Source organism: Girardinichthys multiradiatus, chromosome 18 (genome assembly GCF_021462225.1).
Source record: "Girardinichthys multiradiatus isolate DD_20200921_A chromosome 18, DD_fGirMul_XY1, whole genome shotgun sequence".
Taxonomy (NCBI): domain Eukaryota; kingdom Metazoa; phylum Chordata; class Actinopteri; order Cyprinodontiformes; family Goodeidae; genus Girardinichthys; species Girardinichthys multiradiatus.
The window spans coordinates 11,007,070-11,031,866 of NC_061810.1; the positions used below are offsets into that span (position 1 = coordinate 11,007,070).

The 24,797-nt window shown below is 40.6% G+C and overlaps 1 protein-coding gene across 6 annotated transcripts in view; it reads right to left on the minus strand.

Annotated features, from left to right (window-relative positions):
• Window positions 1–24,797, minus strand: part of usp2a (ubiquitin specific peptidase 2a) — a 66,697-nt gene that overhangs the window by 40,590 nt on the left and 1,310 nt on the right. For 3 of the 6 annotated variants that reach the window (XM_047391570.1, XM_047391565.1, XM_047391567.1), the window contains exon 2: window positions 20,832–20,935. The exons of 1 other annotated variant lie outside the window; for it this stretch is intronic. The gene's annotated coding sequence lies outside the window, so the exon portion shown is untranslated. Of the gene's footprint in view, window positions 1–20,491; window positions 20,589–20,831; window positions 20,936–22,632; window positions 22,771–24,797 lie in introns of those variants that run through there. 2 more of the 6 variants (XM_047391568.1, XM_047391566.1) reach the window with 2 other exon arrangements.

Consider the following 24,797-nt stretch of genomic DNA (forward strand, 5'->3'; position numbering starts at 1 on the left):
ACCCACGCATGCACTCATCACCCTGCCTTTAACATTTTAAGTACAATTTGGCCTCTTTACCTGCATTCATTACCTATCACATCTCCTTTATGTTATTGCAGCCCACTATTCCTCCTTACATTTATGGTCTATCAGCTTTTATCCTTATACCAACAAATGTTTTAAATGCATGCTACAAAACGCAGCAGGAACAGGAGTGAGACAGGGAGGGCACAGGTAAAAGGTGAGGGAATCTGTTCATCTGATCACATTGGAGTTAGGAGAGCAGCATGGTGCATTTATACTGACTCAAACTTGGACCTGGCACTGCAAATCTTACTCCAGTAACCACACACTTTGTAACCTTGGTAACCACACACCAGAAATGTTGAAAGCAAAAACACAGAGGTTAGAGTTTAGTCTTTCTGCTGAAAAGTAAGAGTCAGTTTCTGGTGGGTGATATCAGAGTTCTGCGGGTTCTGGGTTAGACTAAGGATCTCTGTCCATTATGGCTATGGGATTTAAAACATTGGTCTGCATAGTTCAGAGCCTTGCAAAAGTCTTCATACCCCTGGCTTTTATACTATTTTTCATTATGGATTTTATGTGCACAAAAGTAGTGCATAAATGTAAAGTAGAAAGAAGATTACACATTGTTTTCAAACTTCTAAAAATCTAAATGGTGGTATGCATTTGTGTTCAGTCCCCTTCACTTTGATGCCAAAAAATAAAACACATTGCAACCAATTACATTTATCTAGTTTGTACTAAGAGTCCATCAGTGTTTTAATCTGTTCTTGAACACTGTTCTATCCATCATCTGCAAATGGAAAGAGTATGACATAACTGCAAACCTACAAAGACATGGACATCCATCTCAACTGACAAGGTGGGGAAGGAGAGTACCTCTCCCACTCAGGTGAGAGGATATGTTGGCAGGAATCTGGCCATTATGGACGAGTAGGTAGAAGAAAGCCATAAGTAGTCCTGTTCGAAGTTGCCAAAAACCATATAGGGGACACAGCAAACATGTGGAAGAAGGTGCTCTGCTGAGATGAGAACTGAACTTTTTGGACAACATGCAAAATGCTATGTACTGTGGGAAACTAACACCCTTCACCCCCACTGAGAAACATTGTGGTGGCAGAATCATGCTATGTGGATGTTTTTCTTCACCTGGGACTGGACATATTTTCAGACTTGATATGAAGATGGATGAAGCTAAATACAATGGCAATACTGGAAAAGAAAACCTGTTAGAGGCTTTAAAAGGGTGGAGACGATGATGTGGTTCACCTTCCAGAAGGACAACTACCATGAGCAACAACAGCCTGAACTACAATGTTTGGGTGATAAACAATGGTTTAGTTCAGGGGTGTAAAACTCCAGTCCTCGAGGGCCAGTGTCCTGCCTGGTCCAACACAAGGAATCATATGGCGGAGTTACCTCTTCAGCATTAATGAAGACATGCAGCCCCACTAAATGGCCTACTTACTTGATTCAGGTGTGTTCAAGCAGAGACACACCTAAGAGTGGCAGGACAGCAGCCCTCGAGGGCTGCAGTTTGACACTTCTGGTTTAGATCAAGGGATGTTTGTGTTGCAATGGCCTAGTCAAAGTCCAGAATTAAATCCAATCTTTTTCAAAGACTTCAAAAGTGATGCTCACAAGCTCTCTATCCCTTAGGCTTGAGCTATTTTGCAAACAACAATGAGCAAAAATGCAAATCAGTCAATCTCTAGATGCGCTGGACGTACAGCACATGCAGCTGTAATTGCATGAAAGGTGGTTCTACAAAGTAGTGACTCAGAGGGTTGTAAACAAATGCAAGGCACACTTTCACATTTTTATTTGCTACAACATTTTTGTACTTTATCATTGTACCTGACAGAAAGCCAGCAAAGTGTGTGTCAGTACAGTGTTGAGTGTAGGACAAGTAACAATGGAAAATATTTCCTTCTGATTTTAATCCTGCTTGTTGGAAAAGTCAACAAGACCCCTCATTCCAGGCAGCTCTAACTTTTAACCCAGGGCAAGAGGTCAAGGAGAAAGATCGAGATATGGAATAGAATATTTTAGCTTATTTTGACGCACTTTAGATTTCCTCTCTATCACCAACCACCGAGTTGTCTCTCTAACAGATCTCTGCAGGTGGAGTCCGTGTGAGAGGTGGAAGTAATGCCTGGCAGGAGAGCATGTTCCTGTGGCTGCAGAGGCTCAGAGAGGCTCCTGTTCACATGTGCAGCAGCAACTGAATAAATAAAAGTATCTGATGTTTCTGATCCGTGTAGAGTTCATCCAGGGAGGCTCCTATTTCTTTAACCTCGCTCTCTCCGCCCAGATCTCTCCTTCTCTCTGTTAATGCTTTCTATTCTCTCCTGCCCTCCCTCCCTCCTCAGCCTCCCTCTGTGAGAGTGTGCCTCCTTCTCCATAGAATATTCTCCTCCTCCTCCTCTAGATCACTAAATTTTTCTCCTTGTTCTGGTGTCTCTCTCAGTCTATTTTTCTGTGCTAAAAGGTTTCATTAATAATTCAGCCTATGGATCTGAACCAGGCACATGAAGACTAAGATGGAGACAGGCCAACACATGCAGAAGCAGACCATGTTCAACCATACGAGGCCAGGTAGAGTTGTCCTATATAGCTTGTCTGGGTTATTTTGCCTTTAGCAGTCTAACACAGAAAGGAAGAATCATATATGGACTCCGAGTCTGGCATAACCCAGTTGTTACCTGAGAGGACAAAGCCAGGTTCTGGGTTAACTTTCCATGACAACCTTTATCAGCAAAGGAAGCCATCTGGACAATTCCCAAACTGGATTTGTGTGTCAGAGAGCCTGACAGCTACGAAGAACTAGCCCAATACTGAGAGCTTAGCCTTCTAAAACAAGTGCAACAATGGACCAACGAACAAAAATATGCCTCTCCTAAACCTGAAAAGCTGACCAAAACTATTCTTTATTGAGGAAGTCTTGGTCATTAGATCCTCAGGCTTTGGACATTTTACTTGGACACTTGCTACTCTTTCACTCTGCCTTTGTACCCAAATATACTAGAAAAGATGTGTATTTTCTTTAAGTGACTAAACTTGAACCTATGCATGATTTAAACACCAAAAAGAATCATAATGTCACAATTTTAGATCAATCTTTAAGAAATTTCTACTATGACTAAGCAAGTAAAGCACCAAGTTAAACACTTCGAAGGAATGATCTGATTTGGACCTAACTTTGCACACATGCATACCAGTGATGGGTTTCCATGGTCGATCATCTGCATTCAAACCCTCCATCACCAAGGGCAATGCAAAGTATCAGACACAGTGGTATAAAGCACGCTGCTACCGGACTCCAAAGCAGTAGAGACGTGCTTTCTGGAATGACAAAGCAAACCTCTCTGTCTGGGAATCTAATGGATGAGTCTGGGTATTGAGGTTGCCAGGAAAACGGTACGTGCCTGACAGTATTGTGTGATGTGTAAAGCGTGGTTCAGAGAGGATTATGGTGTGGGCCTTAGCCCATTAGTTCTGCTGCATACCAAGACATTTTGGAATATTTCACGCTCCCAACTTTGTGGAAACAAAAATCGGTCGATTATTTTTTCGATTAATCATTGAATCGTACAGAAAAAAAACTTTTTTATTTTCACCTCTTTATTCCAAAATGGAGTATTTGGACTGACAGATCAAATAAGCACACAAAAACAGGTTGCTGCTTGAGTGTTCTGTCACAATAATAATAAATAATAATAAATAAATAAATAAATGTTTGTCAAATAGATTCAGTAAAACAAAGACGATGATGTCTTTCCTATTATGAAGCCTGTCATTGTTTGTTGTTTTTTCTGGAATGAGAAAGATAGTATAGTATGAGTATGTTTTGTAGCATAATTTACAACAACTCAATAAGTACCATAAAAACTTTATTGCACAAATTTTAGTAAACCTAAGAAGTTACATTAATCCCTGTCTGAATGCAATCCATCCTGCCTCACTGCTCCCTCCCATACAGTCTTCACTCAGACTTTGTCAGCAAATAAAAACTTGAAGCGTAGTCATTATAAAGCGCATTTAAACACTGATTCAGCTGATTAAACTGACAAAAAGTAACACCACGTACCCTATCACTGTCATTAACCAGCTAACAAGCAAACAGAGACTAATGTTGCGTTTCCTCACTTCGAACAGGAACAAACGTAGGATACTGTAGTAACTTACGCTGCTGCGGAGCTCCCTTCACCCTCAATGACTCCAACATGTTTCCGTTTCAGGTGCTGTATCATCACCGTGGTGATCCTTTGCCATGTCAAATCATTTTTGCAAATCTTGCATGTTACGTTTTGTAAAGCGTGAAGTGCCCCCACACTTGTGAGCACTTGGGTCTAACTGTCTAACCGTTTTCTCTGCCTCGGTCATTTGTAGAATTTGATTAATTTCTTTTGAAAATACCCCCTCCGCTCTGCCTCCACCTCGCTCCATTCAACTCGCTGTGCACGTTGAGTTTTTTTTTTTTTTTACTTTAGTTCGGTCACCCCGCATTGACAAAGCTCTACAGGTGATGTAAACGTCTCCGTAACATGGCGAGTAACGCAGAAATCACGTGACACAATGAATCGGTAATGAAATTTGCCAACATTTTAATAATCAATTTTTATTGATATTATAAATTAATTGTTGCAGCCCTAGTAGGTACTTGACTGGCCGGCAAAGTCCTGTACTCAACTAGACAGAGCACCTTTTGGATCAGTTAGAGAATAGCCAGGCTTTCTTGTCCAACATCACTGTCTGACCTCTCAAATTTGCTTCAAGGAATGGCCAAAAATTCCCGTTAACACATTCTTAAACCATATGAAAGGTTTTGAAGCATTGAAGCTGTTACGGCTGCCAATGGTGGGCAAACATCATATCAGACCCCATGGATTTAGAATAAGATGTCACAAAGACAGATGAGTAAATACCTCTGGCAAAATAGTGTACCTCCAGGAAATTAGATAAGACAATATGGGCAATATACATTTAGGAGATCAAGATGAGCCATATTTTTGAGAAAAACAAGAAGTCACTTCAACTCATAACTCCAGCCATCAGTGAGTCGATGGAACACAACAGCTTTTGGGGCGGAGTAGAGCGAGATCCAGCGGAGCTGAGCTGTGCGGTGCTGCAACCGTGAAGGGAAAAGAGGTAATTGTGGGTTTTATTGAAGCGGTATTGTGTGTCATAGGTAGCATATTGGAACTAAGAACAGGAGATTTCGGCTTAAAATGTTTTTACAATTTTTTGTGGTATTTATTGCAATAACAATACAATTTATATGTTTGAAAAAAAAAAGGTATCACCCTGATTCACTTTTTAATTATGCGGTTTTATTTTGTATAGTAAAAATACATTTTGTCAGGTTACAACCAACCTTATATATATTTAATTGGGGTTTTAAGTGACAGATCAACACAAAGCTGTGATTGACTGCAAAATTTTACACGGTCTAAAACATTTTTACCAATAAAGATCTCAAAGGTGTGGTGAGCATTTGTTTTCATTTCGCTGCAATTACAGCTGCAGTCTTTTGGGGTATGTCACTGCTAGGTTTTCCCTTCCTTTTTTAATTCCTTTCAATTGTACGTTGAGAAATGCTGTTGTTAAACTGTTTGACTATTTACTTACACAGATTTTCACAAAGTGATGAACTGAGCCCCATCCTTGCTTGTGTACAACTGAGCTTTTCAGGGATGCTCCTTTTCTACCCAATCATAAATCACATGTTTCCAATGAACCTGGTCACCTATGAAATGCTCCAAACAGGTGTTCTTTGAGCATTCCTCAACTTTCCCGGTCTTCTGTTGCCCCTTTCCCATCTTTTTGGGAATGTGTTGCAACATTAAATTAAAAATGTGTATATTATATTATTTGCAAAAAAACAATGGAGTTTATCAGTTTGAACATTAATTGTCATGTCTTTGTAGTGTATTCAGTTGCATTTAGGTTGAACAGGATTTGCAAATCATGTATTCTTTTTTGGGCGGTTGTATTTATCTGTGAACATTTTGAATACATTTAATACATTTTTGTATCAGTTTTATTCTATGTTGCAGCTATGTCCTACTTTGTGTCTTTCTGTCACATAAGATGCCAATAAAACGTTTCTGGCTGGGTGTGAATATGTCACTGCAGTGAACTGGAACATGGACACACTGGATATGCCAAATATTCATGATAGTATATGGATTTTACATGTGAAAAGAGTTGTCACCACGGAAACAACTCACACACTTACACATTCAGGCTACTCTACATTTTCAGCCTCAGCTGAGGCAGTGCTAACCAGCAGTTACCATGGCTACGGTAGCAACAAGTTTGTTTGCTTGCTACCAACACATAAATGACTTAAAAGTGCCAGTGGGATGTAACCCATGGTCAATTTAAACTCCCTATCAGAGCTGAACCCTGGTAACTGCATTCCTGTCCTTCCTTTAGACAAACCCGAAGAAAATAACAAGTCTCCACCCAACAAGCCTCTGTGCAGCTGGAAAATGGTACAACTGAGGTCAGAAAATGTAACAGAAAGACAAGATCAGACCATTATGACAGAAGTAATGGGTGTACCAAGCTTTTAGGGGATCTCTATTAAAAATGTGTCAACTGAGTGGAAAGGTGATTGCATTAGTGCAACTCAAGAGAGGTTTCAAGCAGCTGTCTGCTGGCATCGTGCTGAAGAGATGAGGTTTCACCTACAGGGCAGGTTTCTGAGAACCGGGCTTAAAAACTTCTTATGAACCTCACTTTCAATATGTGGAACTGGATCCCAGAGCAATGCTCAGCCAAAATGATCTACCCAACGACAAAGAATAAATAGAAACTAGTGGAAAAAGTGGCATAGCGTGTAGCATTCAGCTCATCTACACAAAGATTTGGGTGAGAGAAATAAATGAAATCCCAGATTAACGGGGTGTCATAGAAGAATATGATTTATTTTTTATCTTAAATATTTTTTTCCACAAAGTTGAAATATGCGACCATGAGAACTTGCATAAGAAATGGTAAATTCCTCCCACTGTTCCTCTCAGCTGTGGCTTTTATGTCTTGGAGCTGCTGAAAAGTAGACCTAGACTGCAAGTCTTTCTTTCTTATGTGGTCAGCATGTAGCAAACAGTAATACCATTTGCTCTGAGTGGCCTGAAACTGCAGTGTTATGACAAAGAAAAGTTAAATTGTACAGTCTCATTCTAATGAAAGTAAACTTGCTTTCAGTTTAAGGGTTTTACTTCTAAACAGATTCCTCACTACCAATATTTATTTATATATAAGTGTAAACTAAGAACACCCCATAATTTAACAGTTCGTACACCCACCTAAATATAGGTGGGTGTACGAACTGTTTAGCAGCAGTAACTGTCTGCTGTCGGTTTTCTATGGGGTATTGTACTGTATGTATAAGCCTCTCACTTGGTCATGGAAACATTTTGGCCCATTTTATAACAATGTTGCTTAAATTCAGTGAGGCCTGCAGACACTATTTTCTGCACAGTTCTCTTAAATTACCACAATGGCATTTTAATTAGGTTCAGGTCTAGACTTTGACGTGGCCGTTGCAGAACCTTGACTTATACCTTTTCAGACATTGCCCTGTATTGTTGCTGCCGTGTTGGGGATAATTGCCCTGTTTATGACTCAGTTTGGGCTAAACTGCAGCTGTGAGCTAGATGGCCTCACATTTCATTAAAGAATAAATTCAGTGAACAAAGAAGAAGCTGTAAAGAAACCCCAAACCATCACACCTCCACCTCTGTGCTTTGACAGCAGCTATGAGGTGTTTGTTCTGATGTACTGTTTTTGGTTTTGTGCTTTATGGCCAAACATCTCTACTTTGGTCTCATTGGTCCAAAGGACATTGTTCCAGATGTCTTGTCGTTCATTCAGATGTACCTCATGGCCACCTTTCAGTCCCGTCTACATTTAGCCTGAACGAAGATGGTGGAACTCAGGCTTGGTTAGCCCATAATCAACTTCACAATCAAAGATGCTTGAAGTAGCAATACAGCAGTTGGCCTTTTTTTCCAGAGTGATTCAGCTAACAATTGTTGCCTGATAGACTGTAGTACAGGGGCGTTTTTAGGGTCTCAAAACATTGGGGGCTTTGGCCCAAACCCCAAATATTTGAATTTCCATAAGACAGTTTATAAGTAATTTAAGGTTAAAATAACATAGGACATATTGTACCAGTTCTCTGTCTCGGCTGGTTTTAGACTGAATGTAAATTATTGTGAGTCAAACAAAAACGGTTTGCAATAATTCTACTTTTTATTTTTGTTATAAGCTGAATGAAGGACAAGGAGAAACAGAGTTTAGGCCTGATGAAAAACATTTTGCTGAAGCAAATAATGACACATTTTTAGGTATTTAGAAAAATCTGAATTTTTGCTGAAAAAACGTTTTCTTAAAAGAGATGTTTACTATGGGCCAGATAAATGAGCTTCTTTTGTCATCTACATAAATTACCTTTTTTAAACATTACATTTTCATCACAGTGTTCCACTCCTGAGGCTCCATTGTCTTTATTCTTATATTTCAAAAAAGGAAAGTGGAATAAAGTTGATTTTCCTAAATCTTAGTCAAATGATAAAATCCTAAAACACATTTATTTTAATTTTGCCAAGAGCTTTCGAAACATTTTATTAAAATTGTTCCTTCTTTTATGAACCTGTTCTCTTTTACCACATCTTTTCAGCCCTTCATTCCACTTCTGGAGAACTTTGGCCTGCCAAAAATAATAAAAGAAACATTTTTTAACACAGTCTTTTGTTCTGCACTGAGCATGTGAGACATTAGTGCAGTTCTTTGAGAGGAAAAAGGGTGTTATTGAAGGTGAGACATACATACCATATGTATGTCTCACCTTCAGTAAAACTGTATCCTTGTTTAATTAGTTTAGTTCATATTATATTATATGTGTAATTTAGAAAAAATAAAATAGTTAACTAATCAATGTGGTTAATTGCTATGATTTATTTCTTAATTATACTGCATCTTTAAAACCAGAACTGTATGTTTAGAATCAGCGCAGAAGATATGAAAGAAGAGGGAGGCTTATTTTTATACTTTCTACTATGTCTTACTGGGACCAGGAGATAGTTTCCTGGTTTACTGAGCAAAACGTTTTTCTGTCTACATGTAGAACTACAAGGGTTGGACAATGAAACTGAAACACCAGTCATTTTAGTGTGGGAGGTTTCATGGCTAAATTGGACCAGCCTGGTAGCCAGTCTTCCTTGATTGCACATTGCACCAGTAAGAGCAGAGTGTGAAGGTTCAATTAGCAGGGTAAGAGCACAGTTTTGCTCAAAATATTGAAATGCACACAACATTATGGTTGACATACCAGAGTTCAAAAGAGGACAAATTGTTGGTGCACGTCTTGCTGGCGCATCTGTGACCAAGACAGCAAGTCTTTGTGATGTATCAAGAGCCACGGTATCCAGGGTAATGTCAGCATACCACCAAGAAGGATGAACCACATCCAACAGGATTAACTGTGGACGCAAGAGGAAGCTGTCTGAAAGGGATGTTTGGGTGGTAACCCGGATTGTATCCAAAAAACATAAAACCACGGCTGCCCAAATCACGTCAGAATTAAATGTGCACCTCAACTCTCCTGTTTCCACCAGAACCGTCCGTTGGGAGCTCCACAGGGTCAATATACACGGCCGGACTGCTATAGCCAAACCTTTGGTCACTCATGTCAATGCCAAACGTCGGTTTCAATGGTGCAAGGAGCACAAATCTTGGGCTGTGGACAATGTGAAACATGTATTGTTCTCTGATGAGTCCACCTTTACTGTCTAAAACCAGGTGTTTCAGTTTCATTGTCCAACCCCTGTAGAATATAAGACCGGCTGCAGCAATGAGATGCAATGTGTTGATCTGAAGGACTTTTAATGTGTTCAGCTACGTTAGGATTAAATGATTTTATTTTGACTTAAGGACCAGACATTTTAACAATATAATGCAAATCCAGCTAGAATCTCACATAGAAGGTTGCTGCTGTTTTCTATCACAGACAGATCATTTAACTTCACATGTAGCTCAGGTGAAAGACTCTCTGCTCTCTATTCCTCATCATGACCCTGATGATATTCGTTAGAGTGAACCTCCACCTCATGTCTTGCTGGGTGAATCAATGATTAGCTGTAACTTACAATTAGCTCATTCCGAGTCAGCATTCAGGTTCGCTATTTTCAGCCTGCGTTATACAGGTCCTTCTCAAAATATTAGCATATTGTGATAAAGTTCATTATTTTCCATAATGTCATGATGAAAATTTAACATTCATATATTTTAGATTCATTGCACACTAACTGAAATATTTTAGGTCTTTTATTGTCTTAATACAGATGATTTTGGCATACAGCTCATGAAAACCCAAAATTCCTATCTCACAAAATTAGCATATCATTAAAAGGGTCTCTAAACGAGCTATGAACCTAATCATCTGAATCAACGAGTTAACTCTAAACACCTGCAAAAGATTCCTGAGGCCTTTAAAACTCCCAGCCTGGTTCATCACTCAAAATCCCAATCATGGGTAAGACTGCCGACCTGACTGCTGTCCAGAAGGCCACTATTGACACCCTCAAGCAAGAGGGTAAGACACAGAAAGAAATTTCTGAACGAATAGGCTGTTCCCAGAGTGCTGTATCAAGGCACCTCAGTGGGAAGTCTGTGGGAAGGAAAAAGTGTGGCAGAAAACGCTGCACAACGAGAAGAGGTGACTGAACCCTGAGGAAGATTGTGGAGAAGGGCCGATTCCAGACCTTGGGGGACCTGCGGAAGCAGTGGACTGAGTCTGGAGTAGAAACATCCAGATCCACCGTGCACAGGCGTGTGCAGGAAATGGGCTACAGGTGCCGCATTCCCCAGACCTGGGCTACAGAGAAGCAGCAATGGACTGTTGCTCAGTACTCCAAAGTACTTTTTTCGGATGAAAGCAAATTCTGCATGTCATTCAGAAATCAAGGTGCCAGAGACTGGAGGAAGACTGGGGAGAAGGAAATGCCAAAATGCCAGAAGTCCAATGTCAAGTACCCACAGTCAGTGATGGTCTGGGGTGCCGTGTCAGCTGCTGGTGTTGGTCCACTGTGTTTTATCAAGGGCAGGGTCAATGCAGCTAGCTATCAGGAGATTTTGGAGCACTTTATGCTTCCATCTGCTGAAAAGCTTTATGGAGATGAAGATTTTATTTTTCAGCACGACCTGGCACCTGCTCACAGTGCCAAAACCACTGGTAAATGGTTTACTGACCATGGTATCACTGTGCTCAATTGGCCTGCCAACTCTCCTGACCTGAACCCCATAGAGAATCTGTGGGATATTGTGAAGAGAACGTTGAGAGACTCAAGACCCAACACTCTGGATGAGCTAAAGGCCGCTATCGAAGCATCCTGGGCCTCCATAAGACCTCAGCAGTGCCACAGGCTGATTGCCTCCATGCCACGCCGCATTGAAGCAGTCATTTCTGCCAAAGGATTCCCGACCAAGTATTGAGTGCATAACTGTACATGATTATTTGAAGGTTGACGTTTTTTTGTGTTAAAAACACTTTTCTTTTATTGGTCGGATTAAATATGCTAATTTTGTGAGATAGGAATTTTGGGTTTTCATGAGCTGTATGCCAAAATCATCCGTATTAAGACAATTAAAGACCTGAAATATTTCAGTTAGTGTGCAATGAATCTAAAATATATGAATGTTAAATTTTCATCATGACATGGAAAATAATGAACTTTATCACAATATGCTAATATTTTGAGAAGGACCTGTAAATGGTAAATGGACTGAACTTTCCAGTCATACAGACTGCTCAAAGCACTTTACACTAGCGCCACATTCACCCAATCGCACTCACACACAGATCAGTAAGCAAGTGCCTTGCCCAGGAGCACATTGACATATGGCAGGAGGAAGCTGGAATTGAACCCACAACCTTCTGATTGCAAGACAACTACTCTTCCTAATGAGCCACAGTCACCACCGCTCTGCTTCCACCTGTTCCTGGACACACCCACCAGGCTCCTTCTCTCCACGGTTGCTCTGAAATGATCCCTGTTCAAGGCGCTCCGTGTAACTTTTCAGGTAATGAAGGAGGCAGGTCGATCTGGAGTGAACTGCTGTTCTGGACTTCTCCAGAATAGAGTCCATCTCTGTGCGTAGCTGTGCATTCACAGTGCTGCGAGTTGTGAAGAAACTGCAATACACCTTCATTCCAGCAGATGGCATTGCTTCTTTATTTCAGTCAGTCATTTTCTACCGCTTATTCCATAGTGGGTCACAGGGGAGCTGGTGCCTATCTCCAGCAGTCTATGGGCGAGAGGCGGGGTACACCCTGGACAGGTCGCCAGTCCATCGCAGGGCAACACACAAACTACCATGCAAACTCTCATTCATACACCTAAGGGCAATTTAGAGAGACCAATTAACCTAACAAGAATGTCTTTGGACTGTGGGAGGAAGCCGGAGTACCTGGTGAGAACCCACACATGCACAGAGAGAACATGCAAACTCCATGCAGAAAGACCCACGGCCGGGATTCGAACCCAGGACCTTCTTGCTGCAAGGCAACAGTGCTACCAACTGCACCAGCGTGCATTTAAAAACCTAATAAATTTTTTAATGTCATCTAATAGATGATGAGCCGCTTCAAGGGTCTTTCAGAATATATAAACAATTACTATCATTATGTCCAGATTTACACAGACGCATCAAAAACAGATGAAAAAATAGGAGTAGCATTTGTAATACCAGAATTTAAAATAAATGTAGGAAAAAGAATTACAGATGGATTATCAATATATTCAGGAGAATTATTAGCCATATTGTTAGCAGTACAGTGGGTGGAGGATATAAAACCATTAAAAACAATCATTTGTTCAGACTCAAGTTCAGCATTATTAAGTATAAAACATAATCATTCAGAGGGTAGACCAGACATTTTGTTGGAAATAAAACATACTTTATTTAGAATACAAAGGATGGGATTAATATTAGTGTTTTTATGGGTACCAGCACACGTAGGAGTTGGAGGGAATGAGAAGGCAGACAGGATAGCAAAGAAGGCAACACAAAACAACATTAGCTTTATAATTAATATTAGTAGGTCAGAGGCAAGAAATATAATTAAACAGAGAATCAGGAAAGAGTGGCAAAAAAGGTGGGATGAAGAAAGCAAAGGAAGATGGTTTTACAGAATCAACAAGATAGGAGAAGTAAGAACTGGAAGAAGGAGCAGAAAAGAGGAAAGGTTAATTACAAGATTAAGATTCGGACATACAGGACTTAATTCTACAGTTTAAAATAAAGAAACATAATACAGGAAAATGTGATCATTGTGGAGAGGAGGAAACAATAGAACATGTAACATTGAAGTGTCAGAAATATGAACAAGAAAGAACAATTTTGAGGAGAAAATGTGAAGGTATTAAAGAATTTGATATTTATATTTGATAGATACTTTGCAAAGAAGTTTAGATAGCAAACATATTCAAATTATAGTTAGATTTTTCAAAAAAACTAAATTAATAAATAGAATTTGATCTTTGTAATAGTAAATAAGCTTTAAAACCATGAAGAACCACACTCCACACCAGTCGGTGGCGGTAATGCACACCATAAAGTTATTTGCCAACCACCAAAAATAATACAAGAAGAAGAAGAAGGGTCTTTCAGACAGGACGCGGTTTGCGCTGCGCTTGTCGCTGGGTTCAGCGCATTTGCTATGCGCACCGAGCGGGCTGTTTGCCGTGAGGTGCTGCGCTGGCTGAGTTGGCGGGACTATTCAATTGTTTTATTGTCAGCAACAAACGTATTTGTCCCATTCTAAGAAACATGTGCTAGCACTAGCCCTGCTTAGGAGAATAACAGCAGCAAGGAAGATGAGGCTGTGGGTGCAGGAAACCTTAAAGTCAGAGTCTGGCCAGAGTTGTTGCTTTACAAAAACTGCATTATTCATTTACAATAACTACTAAACACTGATTAACACACTTATTTTTATTTTATTATCATCAGGTAAAGTCATATCAGATAACTTGAGAACATGTTTTTAGTACAAATTTGATTTATTAGAATTAAGTTTGCTTAGCAGCCAAACTCTATGGAGCTAAATTGGGGCCATAAAGTATGTCCAGAGACATTATTTTTGAAACAGTTTTTTTTTTCAGTTTTAGATTTATTTTTCTGTTTCAAACTGGTGCTCCCTCAGTGTGGGGGCGGGATGACATGGACTGTGGAATGATGACTGACAGCTTATTAGCTGGTCTAATATTAGAAATATTAGACCAGCCTGAAAGTGGAGCTCTGCTGCTCTGAAAACTCTGAAAAAACATTTAAATGTAGGTTTATTCTTGATGAAGTTTTGAAGTCTACTAAAACTACATTTTGTGACAAATAAATGGTATAGAAAGGATTAATTTGTATAGTAACCTCTGACTTTACTGGAGTTGCTGGTGCCAACCCCTTTAACGGATCCCAGATTTAAAGGCTTTGGAAGTAGTTATACCTTTTCAATTAACAGGCGCTTTTGGTTGGAGTTTTGTGGACGGTCCGTGCAAAGCATTTTGAATTGACTGAATTTATTTTTAACATTCAGCTATTTTAGTTTAAAATAGTCTAAGAGGGAGTAAATATTTCATTCAAAGTAATGTTTTAGGTCTTTATGTTCTGAACCAGAACACAAGCCATTTGGATCTTTAACAGATCTTTATGAAATGCTGTGCTGTGCTCTCTGTGGTTAACCCTTCTTTGGGAAATGTCCTCTGCGTTTTAGTATTTGTTAAAGGTTACAAACTTCCTCTGAGTTTAAAGTGATTATAATTCAGTTTTGCAATGTAAACGCTGTGAAACAATCACACGTTTATGGCTAGAAAATCAACGTTTTTTTCCAGACAGGAGATGTCTTTCCTATTCTCTGGACTCAAGTTACAGAACACAGAAGTTAGTGTCACCAAAATCCCTTCAAAATGTATTATAATGACACCTTTCTTTAGAGTTACTTTACATACACTACCAGTTAGAAGTTTTGACACACTTGGTCTTTTTTTAATGCTGAAAATCACAGCTCTTGATTCTGTGATTTGAGCCTCTCCCAGGTTGCTGATCTGCCCCTCCTTCTGGCTTTTAAACAACATGGCTGCTATTATCTTGGAGGATGTAAAAAAATTCAAAGTTTCACCTACACAGCATTGACAGGCACATAGATGCCCACCTGACACCTTGTGTAAGTTGCTGGTAGACAATGGCGTCTTGTCATATTCTGTGGACAGTTATACATCTGTGACACTAATTCATCCAGTCTAACTAAAACGCCCTTTTATTCACCTCTTCTGCCTGGAGCTACATTGAACCAAACATGAAATCATTGACAGGTGGATCACAAAATATTGATCTATGTGTTAGACTGAGATGGTCAGCTGGGCTCCTGTGGATTTACAAACCCACCTACCATAGCAACATGTTACTTAGCGCAGCTTTATGTCAAGATTAACTCATCACAGTATTTTTGGGCCACTGTCCATGAGCATCACTAAACAGCAAATCCAAACTAGCCATACTGGAAGCACTCACAGATAAGAGATTGCTGACGTCTGCGTACTGCGTAATGACTCTGCTCAGCCTCTATATCCGTGTTACATCTAGCTTCTCCACTCCCCCTGACTGAGGAATTGAGTATAGTGTCTAACAAATGTTTAAATTAATACCCCTTAAACCTTTTCACATTTTGTCACAAGTCCAACACAAACTTCAAAGTGCATTATTGGGACTGTATCTAATAGACCAACACAAAATAGCACCTAATTATGAATTGGAAGAAAAGGATACATGGTTTGAAACCTTTTTTTTACAGATAAAGTGTTACAAGTATGGTTTGCAATGGTATTGAGCTCACTTTACTTTGATACCACTAAATAAAAACTAGTGCTACCAATTCATACAGAAGTCACCTAATTAGTAAAACAGCCTCTAACTACGTGTAATTCAATCCAATATAAAATCAGCTGTTCTATGGAGGCCTCAAGGTTTTGTTAGAGAACATTAGTGAACAAACAGCATTAAAGTGTGGTTAGGTTGTAAAACAGAATCACAAGCTTTAAACATCTCACAGAGCTCTGTTCAATCCAGCAACAGCACACCTACAAGGAAATGGGTGTCAACCTTTATCCACGAGCCAGGCAAGATGAGCATTAATTAGAGAAGCAGCCAAGAGGCCCATAGTAACTCTGGAGGAGCTGCAGAGATCCACAGCTGAGGTAGGTAAAGCTCTTCATAGGACAGAAACTCTGTTTCCAGGTTTCCATGTAGAGGACACATCCAACATGTGGAAGAAGGAGCTCTGGTCAGATGAGACCAAAACTGAACTATTTGGCCCACATGTGAAACACACATTGAGGAACAGACGAGTAACGCACATAACCCTGACCACACAGCCTCCAGCATAAACAGGGTGGTGGTAGGAGCATCATGAGACTACAAAAGACTTGAGACTGGGGGCAGAGGTTCACCTTCTATCGGGACAACAACCCAAAACATACAGCGAGAGCTTTGAAGAAATTATTTATATCAAAGCATATTCATGCTTTAGAATGGTCTAGTCAAAGTCCAAACCTAAACCTAATTGAAAGTCTGTGGCAATATCTAGAAATTGCTGTTCACAGATCCAATCTGACTGATCTTGAGCTACTTCGTAAGTACAAAATGTTCAGTGTCCAAATGTGTGAGGCTGGTGGATATCTCAAGAGGCCTGCAGCTGTAATACATCTGGTTCTACTGTGGACCTGCCATTATGTCCTGCTTTCAAAGAGACAAACTGAGCCTGAAAAAACATAATGTCTAAAATCCTTGAACAAAACCTTCAATTCAAAGTGTGTAACAGGAGACAAAGGTCCTGATTTTTCCACCTACAATCCTTCACTACACAGCCAACATTTTACCACCCTAAAAAACCTGGAGGGGAGAAGGCTAATAGCGTTTATCACTACTCCCATCTCTTGGTGACTCACGCACGAAGCCGTGACTACAGTGGAGAGGACAGGATCTTTGGGCTGCAGTGACTGCTGCTGCACCGACCTCATTCTTTATTCATTGATTCAATCACTTGGTCATTTACACTCAGTTACTAATTAAAAAGCTCATTGATCTCTTATGATCCACTACCTGATGCTGATGGATATTACCAGGTCCAGAAGATTAGAGAGAACATCCCTAACAACTTATATTGACACCTCCTCAAGTAAGGATCATTTGGATGAGAGATTCGTATTCTTCAGGTTTGAAGAAGCTGCCCTTTGCGACACAAAAAACCAGTCCTGTTTTTAATTGGACCTGCTGACATCAGCTGAAATCAGGATTCAGGTCGATGATTCACACAACGTTCCAGCCTGTCAGTCCTCTCAGTGACCTGCTGTAGCTGGAGGATTTGGTATGTTTGGTTCACCTGGATTATGATGGAAATGGTTCATCTAAAGATGGAAATGCAGTATCTTGTTACTTTTCATCCATCATGGGAAGCGACAGCATAGCTCATAATGGCTGATTGTTTGGCTAGGCCAGTCTTTGTTCATTTAGCTCTCACAGATACAATGTTTTGTCATGGCTACGCAAAAAAAGTGGCCCACAAATGTCAAATAAAATCACTAGGTCTGCATAACACATCTTTCTTAGTTCTAGTGTTATCAACCAAAGAGGCTTTAGGTACTTTTCACCCAAAAGTTCCATGACCTTAAATGAGACTAGGTTTAAATCTGTTCCTGTTACACATTTTAACAGGATTTGTAGTGTTTTTATTTTTATTTGGTTTTGTTTATTTATTTTGTGTCTAACAATGAAAAACCTCCAATTGAACTTTGGGGAACCCTCAGGTTGCCGTGAAGAAAACAGAGAAACAAGATAAAACAGCTTCCAAACAGTTCTGGTTCCTGGGAAAGGTTCCTGGTGCTGTAAGACAGCTCTAGCCAAATCAGAACTTTTTTAGCTTAATTTAGAATCGAAACATAACAAGCTTTAACCACATCACATTTGACTTACTCTGAAACTTTATTACAGTTTGGGCAGATGTTGGAACTTTACTGCTGATGTACCAGATCCTAAATGTTCAGAGACTTCTGTAGTTCCCTGTTCAAATGAACTATTGGGCCAAATACCATCTCATCCCAACAAAGACGTCAGACTGATTCAAGGCTGGAAATTGTAGATAAGCATTGTATCCAAACTAATTCAATGCTTCAGAAAATGCTTTCTGAAAATTATGGCAACAGAAGTACAGGAGTTGGACAATGAAACTGGAACACCTGGTTTTAGACCACAATAATTTATTAGTATGGTGTAGGGCCTCCTTTTCCGGGCAATACAGCGTCAATTCATCTTGGGAATGACATATACAAGTCCTGCACAGTGGTCAGAGGGATTTTAAGCCATTCTTCTTGCAGGATAGTGGCCAGGTCACTACGTGATACTGGTGGAGGAAAACGTTTCCTGACTCGCTCCTCCAAAACACCCCAAAGTGGCTCAATAATATTTAGATCTGGTGACTGTGCAGGCCATGGGAGATGTTCAACTTCACTTTCGTGTTCATCAAACCAATCTTTCACCAGTCTTGCTGTGTGTATTGGTGCATTGTCATCCTGATACACGGCACCGCCTTCAGGATACAATGTTTGAACCATTGGATGTACATGGTCCTCAAGAATGGTTCGGTAGTCCTTGGCAGTGACGCGCCCATCTAGCACAAGTATTGGGCCAAGGCAATGCCATGATATGGCAGCCCAAACCATCACTGATCCACCCTCCTTGCACCATTGAAACCGACGTTTGGCATTGGCATGAGTGACCAAAGGTTTGGCTATAGCAGCCCGGCCGTGTATATTGACCCTGTGGAGCTCCCGACGGACAGTTCTGGTGGAAACAGGAGAGTTGAGGCGCACATTTAATTCTGCCGTGATTTGGGCAGCCGTGGTTTTATGTATTTTGGATACAATCCGGGTTAGCACCCAAACATCCCTTTCAGACAGCTTCCTCTTGCGTCCACAGTTAATCCTGTTGGATGTGGTTCGTCCTTCTTGGCGGTATGCTGACATTACCCTGGATACCGTGGCTCTTGATACATCACAAAGACTTGCTGTGTTGGTCACAGATGCGCCAGCAAGACGTGCACCAACAATTTGTCCTCTTTTGAACTCTGGTATGTTACCCATAATGTTGTGTGCATTTCAATATTTTGAGTAAAACTGTGTTCTTACCCTGCTAATTGAACCTTCACACTCTGCTCTTACTGGTGCAATGTGCAATCAATGAAGACTGGCTACCAGGCTGGTCCAATTTAGCCATGAAACCTCCCACACTAAAATGACAGGTGTTTCAGTTTCATTGTCCAACCCTTGTAATTAACACCAATTCTGATGTGGTAAGCTGTGCCTGAACAAAACTGTTAAATATAATTTTTAATGTTCACTAATAATAAAAACATCTGAGCTGCAATCTGATTACACTGTTATTCACAAGGTGCAAATGTATTCATAGCAGCACCCCTAACCACTGACAGGGAGGTGCTGTGAATCGCCAGCTTCCTGGTTTAGTCATTTTTATGAGTCAGAGTTCAGAAAGCATACAACAAACGTTCTTTTAGCAATGTTTCCTGAATTCAAATCGCCCCTGGCAAAGATCTGGAAAAGCCTTAAAATAAGTTAAGCGTTTATCGCAGTTACAGGAAGAATCTGACAAAATAACCCAACATTTTATTAGAGTACATGAATATTTAGATACTTTAGGGTTTTCCTGGTAGTTCATGATCCCATGCACATGTTTGGAAAAGAAACAGGCCCACAGTATCACAGATCCTCCACCATACTTAACAGTCATCACAAAGTGCTTGGAAAAAGTTTCAAACTTTTCTCAGCCCAAACCTGGCTGGAGTGTTAATTCCTAAAAAGCCCAATATAAGTCTCATTCGACCAGAGCACACGGTTCTGGTTAAAGTCTCAGTAAAGTTTAGCAAACTCCAGATGATTACATTAGTGATGGCAGGCTTTTTCCTGGGATTACTCCCAAACAACTGGTTGCCATATAGACGGTGTCTAACGGTTGCTATGGGATCTTGGTGATCCCAAGATGCCATTCTTTCCAGCAGTGAGCTTTGAAGATTGTTCTCCCCACTGTGCTCACTGTGTGTAGAAGCAAGATAAATATGGGGCCTCGTCAGCGGCTAAAAGAAGTAGTCTCTGTGTGTCCCATCATATTTAAACTCCATAGAAACAGAGTCATGGGTGACCAATTAGAAGTTCCTACAAACTCTGATCAACTTTAAAAAATGAAGTACGAATGACAGAAATGCCTCACTTGCATGTATTTTAAAATAATTGTAAGGAGTACCAATAATTATTCTTACCAGGATTTTATTCAAAACTATTAATTCTTAGTAGTCATACTAATACTTTTTTCCTTACTGATAATATGCAAATTAAATGTTGTTTTTTTTTTTTACCACTGTTGGGTGGGTGGGGGATCTGTGGTGCTGTGGGCCCATTTTGTTTCCAAGAAGGAAGGAAAGAACCTTGTTAGGGTGCGATGAATCATGAGTTCTTGAAATACAAGGAGATTTGAAATGAAAACAAAGAGGGTTAATCATGCACTCAAATAAAACGTTTGATTTTTGTCATATTTTCACTGTGAAACTATGCAACTGCCATAAAAGATGAATTTATTACAAGGCTTTTTACCCAGTGGTGCCAGTTTGATCAGGGGACTGAAGCTCCCTAGCTGAGAGTTACCAGCAGCTGGGACGCTGCTGAGTCTGTAAAGGCGTGTGTTTGTGAGGCTGTTACCTGCTGTATTTGTAGCAGTGTGCGTCAGTCCCCCCAGACTTTGTGAGTTCGGAGGCAGCTCATCCTACTGTCGCCACCCCACAGTTTAAACACACAGATCACCCCTGTGAAAACACACACACATGTCAAACCAGTCTGCACACACGATCACAGTCTAGAGAAATACCACGAAAAGAGCGAAGCAGCACAGAAAGAGATAAATGGCATTTAAACAGAAAGGGCTGTACAGTGCTGTGAAAACATCTCCATTGGTTTCAGGTCCAGACTAGGCAACTCCAAAACCTTAATATTGGTTATTTTGAGCCAGGTGGACAAAAGGGTGTGTTTTAAATCATTGTCCTGCTGTTGGATCCTAGTACCCTGGAGCTTATGGTCCCAAAATGTTGGGCAGGAATTGTACTTTAAATATTTCTGGTAGAGAGAGGAAAATTTATGGTTCCGGCAATTACAAACAGTCCTCAATGTGATGAAGCAGCAAAGCATCCTCAGGCCATCACACCACCTCCACCATGTTTGCTCTCAGTATGATGTTCCTTTTCTGAAACGCAGTGATAGTTTTACATCAGATGTAAAAGGACACGCAGCTGCCAGAACCGTCCACTTCTGTCTCATCAGACCACAGAACATTTTCCCAAAAGTTTTAAAGAGTATTGAGACACTTTGGGCCAACGTGTGATGACCCTTTGTGTTCTTTTTGGTCAGCAGTGGTTTTGGCCTTGAAACTCTCCCATAAATCCTATTTTTGCCCGGTCTCTTTCTTACTGGTGAATCATAAACGCTGACTATAAATGAGGGAGGTGAGGCCTGCAGAGCTTTGGATGTTGTTTGGGTTCTTCTGTTGACCTCCTGGATAAGTTGTTAATGTACTCCTGAGTAAAGTTGGTAGACTGACCTCTCCTGGGAATGTTCATCAATGTTTAATGTTTTCTCAATTGGTGGATAACAGCTCTCACTCTGGTTCTCTGGAGTCCCTGTGGAATAATGTGTTACTTTTTGAAATCTTTTAGCCTACTTTATGTTGTCAGACAGGTTCTGTTGACATGATGTCTTGTTTCTACAGGTCTGGTGGTAACCAGGCCTGGGTGTGGCCAATGAAACGGGACCAAAGAAATGTGGCTAATACCTGTTAATTCAAGATTTAACAGCATGTGAATTACTTTCTCAAATAGGATCAGGTTGCTTTGGAGAACAGTTTTTTTTTTAAGTAAGGAAATGATCATTTAAAAACTGCTCTTTATCTTCACTCTTCTATCTGATATTAAAATCTGTTTGACGATCAGAAACATTTAAATTCAACAAAAGAAAAATCAAAAACAGAAGAAATCTGAACGGTGGGGTGGGTCCTTTTTCATAGCACCGTATGCGCAGAATGACAGCTAACATGCCAGAAAACATCTCCATGGGTGACAAATATAGTGTGTGAGGAACATCAGATTGCCTGTTAGGCCTATAAATAGAGAAGTGAAGCAGCTAGGAGCTTAACTTCACAGCAGACACTTTCAGCTTTAAATAACAATTTGACAATTAGAGTGATAAAGGATACGTCAGATCCTACAATCAAATCTAGGGAAGTTGCTCTCTGTAAAGCTCAGACAACACAACAGCTTCCTCCTACTTTCTTCTACACATGCAAGAAAAATCTGGAACCCTCTGAAACTTTATCCCTAACCCTCTGCCCGGCTCCTCATAGAACATCATTCCAAAGCTGCACAAACAGACAAGACCAGTGGTAGTCCAGAACCAAGCAGGTTACCTAAAAGAGGAAGAATGGTGAGAATAGGATGGGTTTTAAAAGGCTCACCCTTGTTGTTCTTAGCGCTCAGGTCTATGGACTGAAAGCAGTAGGGGCGCTACTTGGGACACTGTGGACCCACAGAGCCAGAGGATAGATAGTGTGAGCACTGCTGTCCAGAATGCCGCGGATCAGGTTACAGAGCCGGTAAATATAGCAGACGCCCATGACCTCCTCAGGTCTCTCAGCGCTCCCCTGGCATTCCGCTTTGCTCTTAAAGGACTACCCTCAAAGCTTTCCGGAAGCCAAGATGGCCAGGGATGATTTTTATAGCTGTGCTGCAGCAAACACACTCAAACAGATTTCAGAAATTATCTGTAAAGCTAGGAAGCAGCCCCAGTGGATTCTGATTGGTCCACAAGCATATCAAAGCTCTTCTGCAACAGTTTCACTTTATGGATGTTAGAACTCAGCTGGGAGTCCACTATCACTGAGACATTTGTCAGTATGTTTGATTCTGACTGTGTTGTGACTTTATCAGTCCCCCTTCTTACACTTTTACAGCTCCTTCCAGAAGTATTCATACCCCTGCATTTGTTTTTACATTTTGACATGTCACAATAAACCACTCTACAGTATTTTATAGGAGTTATATGTGATATACCAACACACAGAAGTGCTTTAATTGAGACGTGGAAGCTAAATTCTACATGGTTTCTAAAGTTTTACAAATACAATAAATACATGCATTAATCACTGAAGCTCAGTCACATTGGATGGAGAGCATCTGTGGTACTTCAGTTTTCAACACAACCACCGAGTCCTAATTGGATCTGGACTTTGACTGGACCATTCTAACACAATATGCTTCGGTCCTGTATGTTTAGAGTCCTTTTCCAGTTGGAAGGCGAACATCTGCGCATTTTTACAATGTCTAAGAGGTTTTCTTACAGGATTGGTCTGTGTTTAACTCCTCCCATCTTCCCATCACTCCTGACAAGCTTCTCTGTCCTTGCTGATAAAAAAAAAAGCACAGCCTGATGCTGCCACCAGCATGTTTCACAGTGTGGATTTATGGAATCATATCCCGTCCACAGCTTCTCCCATCTGAGCTGTAAATCTGCAGCTGGCTGCTTCTCTGATTATTCCTCTCCTTGCCCGAACCATCAGCTTAGGTGGACGGTCACGTGTTGGTAGGGTTGCAGTTGTGCCATACTATTTCCATTTTCAAACAACGCATTGAACAGTGTTCAAGGAGTTGTTCAAAGCTTGGAATATTGTTTTATGACGTAACTCTCCACAACGTTCTCACTGACCTGCCTGCTGTGTTCTTTGGTCTTCACTGATGTTCTCTAACAAACCTCCAAAGCCTTCATAGAGGCGTTGTATTTATACTGAGAATAAAGCACAACAATCTGGGGTTCACTTAATGATTAGTTCAACTTCGGAAGGAAGTTGTTTGCACTCAATTATTTTGTGTTATCAGAGTAAAGGGGAGAGAAGAACCCAAATAAAAATCCAGTGACGTTTGTTTTGGTCAGGTGACGAACTGTGGCAATACTCTTGCAAGGCTCTGCTTTCACGGTTAAAGAGGTTCAGCCTCGTCCTGTTTTCCGGAAACGCATCGCAATATTTTTCCCAGATGAGACGGCTGACGTGTGACACTTGGAAAAGACAGACGCAGCTCTGTGCTGAAGTGTCTCTGAACGGCCGTATAGCGTTACAACGACACCGAGAAGAGACGGATCTACGCTGGTACCGGAGCACTCGAGGCAGTACTCTGTGTACCGTGATGTCAGCGGTGTCCCTAACAGACTGCAGAGGTGGATTGTCTGGATGCGGACCAGAAGGCCCCCGAGATAACGTACTTCCGCGCCGTATTAACAGAACCAGCCGGGAGTAGTTATAGTAATTTCGCTGTCATTCCCGGATCCTGATCATTTGGCTCGGATCACCGGCAAGACCCGACTCTTACTGCTACACAATGATAATAAAGAAATGTTTTGTAGCCCCATATGTTTGATATCAACACTGACTGAAGTAATATACTAAACTTCAAATTTTCAGAATTTTACCCCTTTGTTAGATAAATAAAACAAATAAGAAAGCAGCAGATGACTGTAAACAGTGAGGCTGGTTCTGTTGGAGGTTCCTTTCATTTCTGTTGCCACATGCTTGCTCCATGCAATCAGCTGGGCTTCCTTAGACTGACAACTTTTTACCTGTCCCCATTA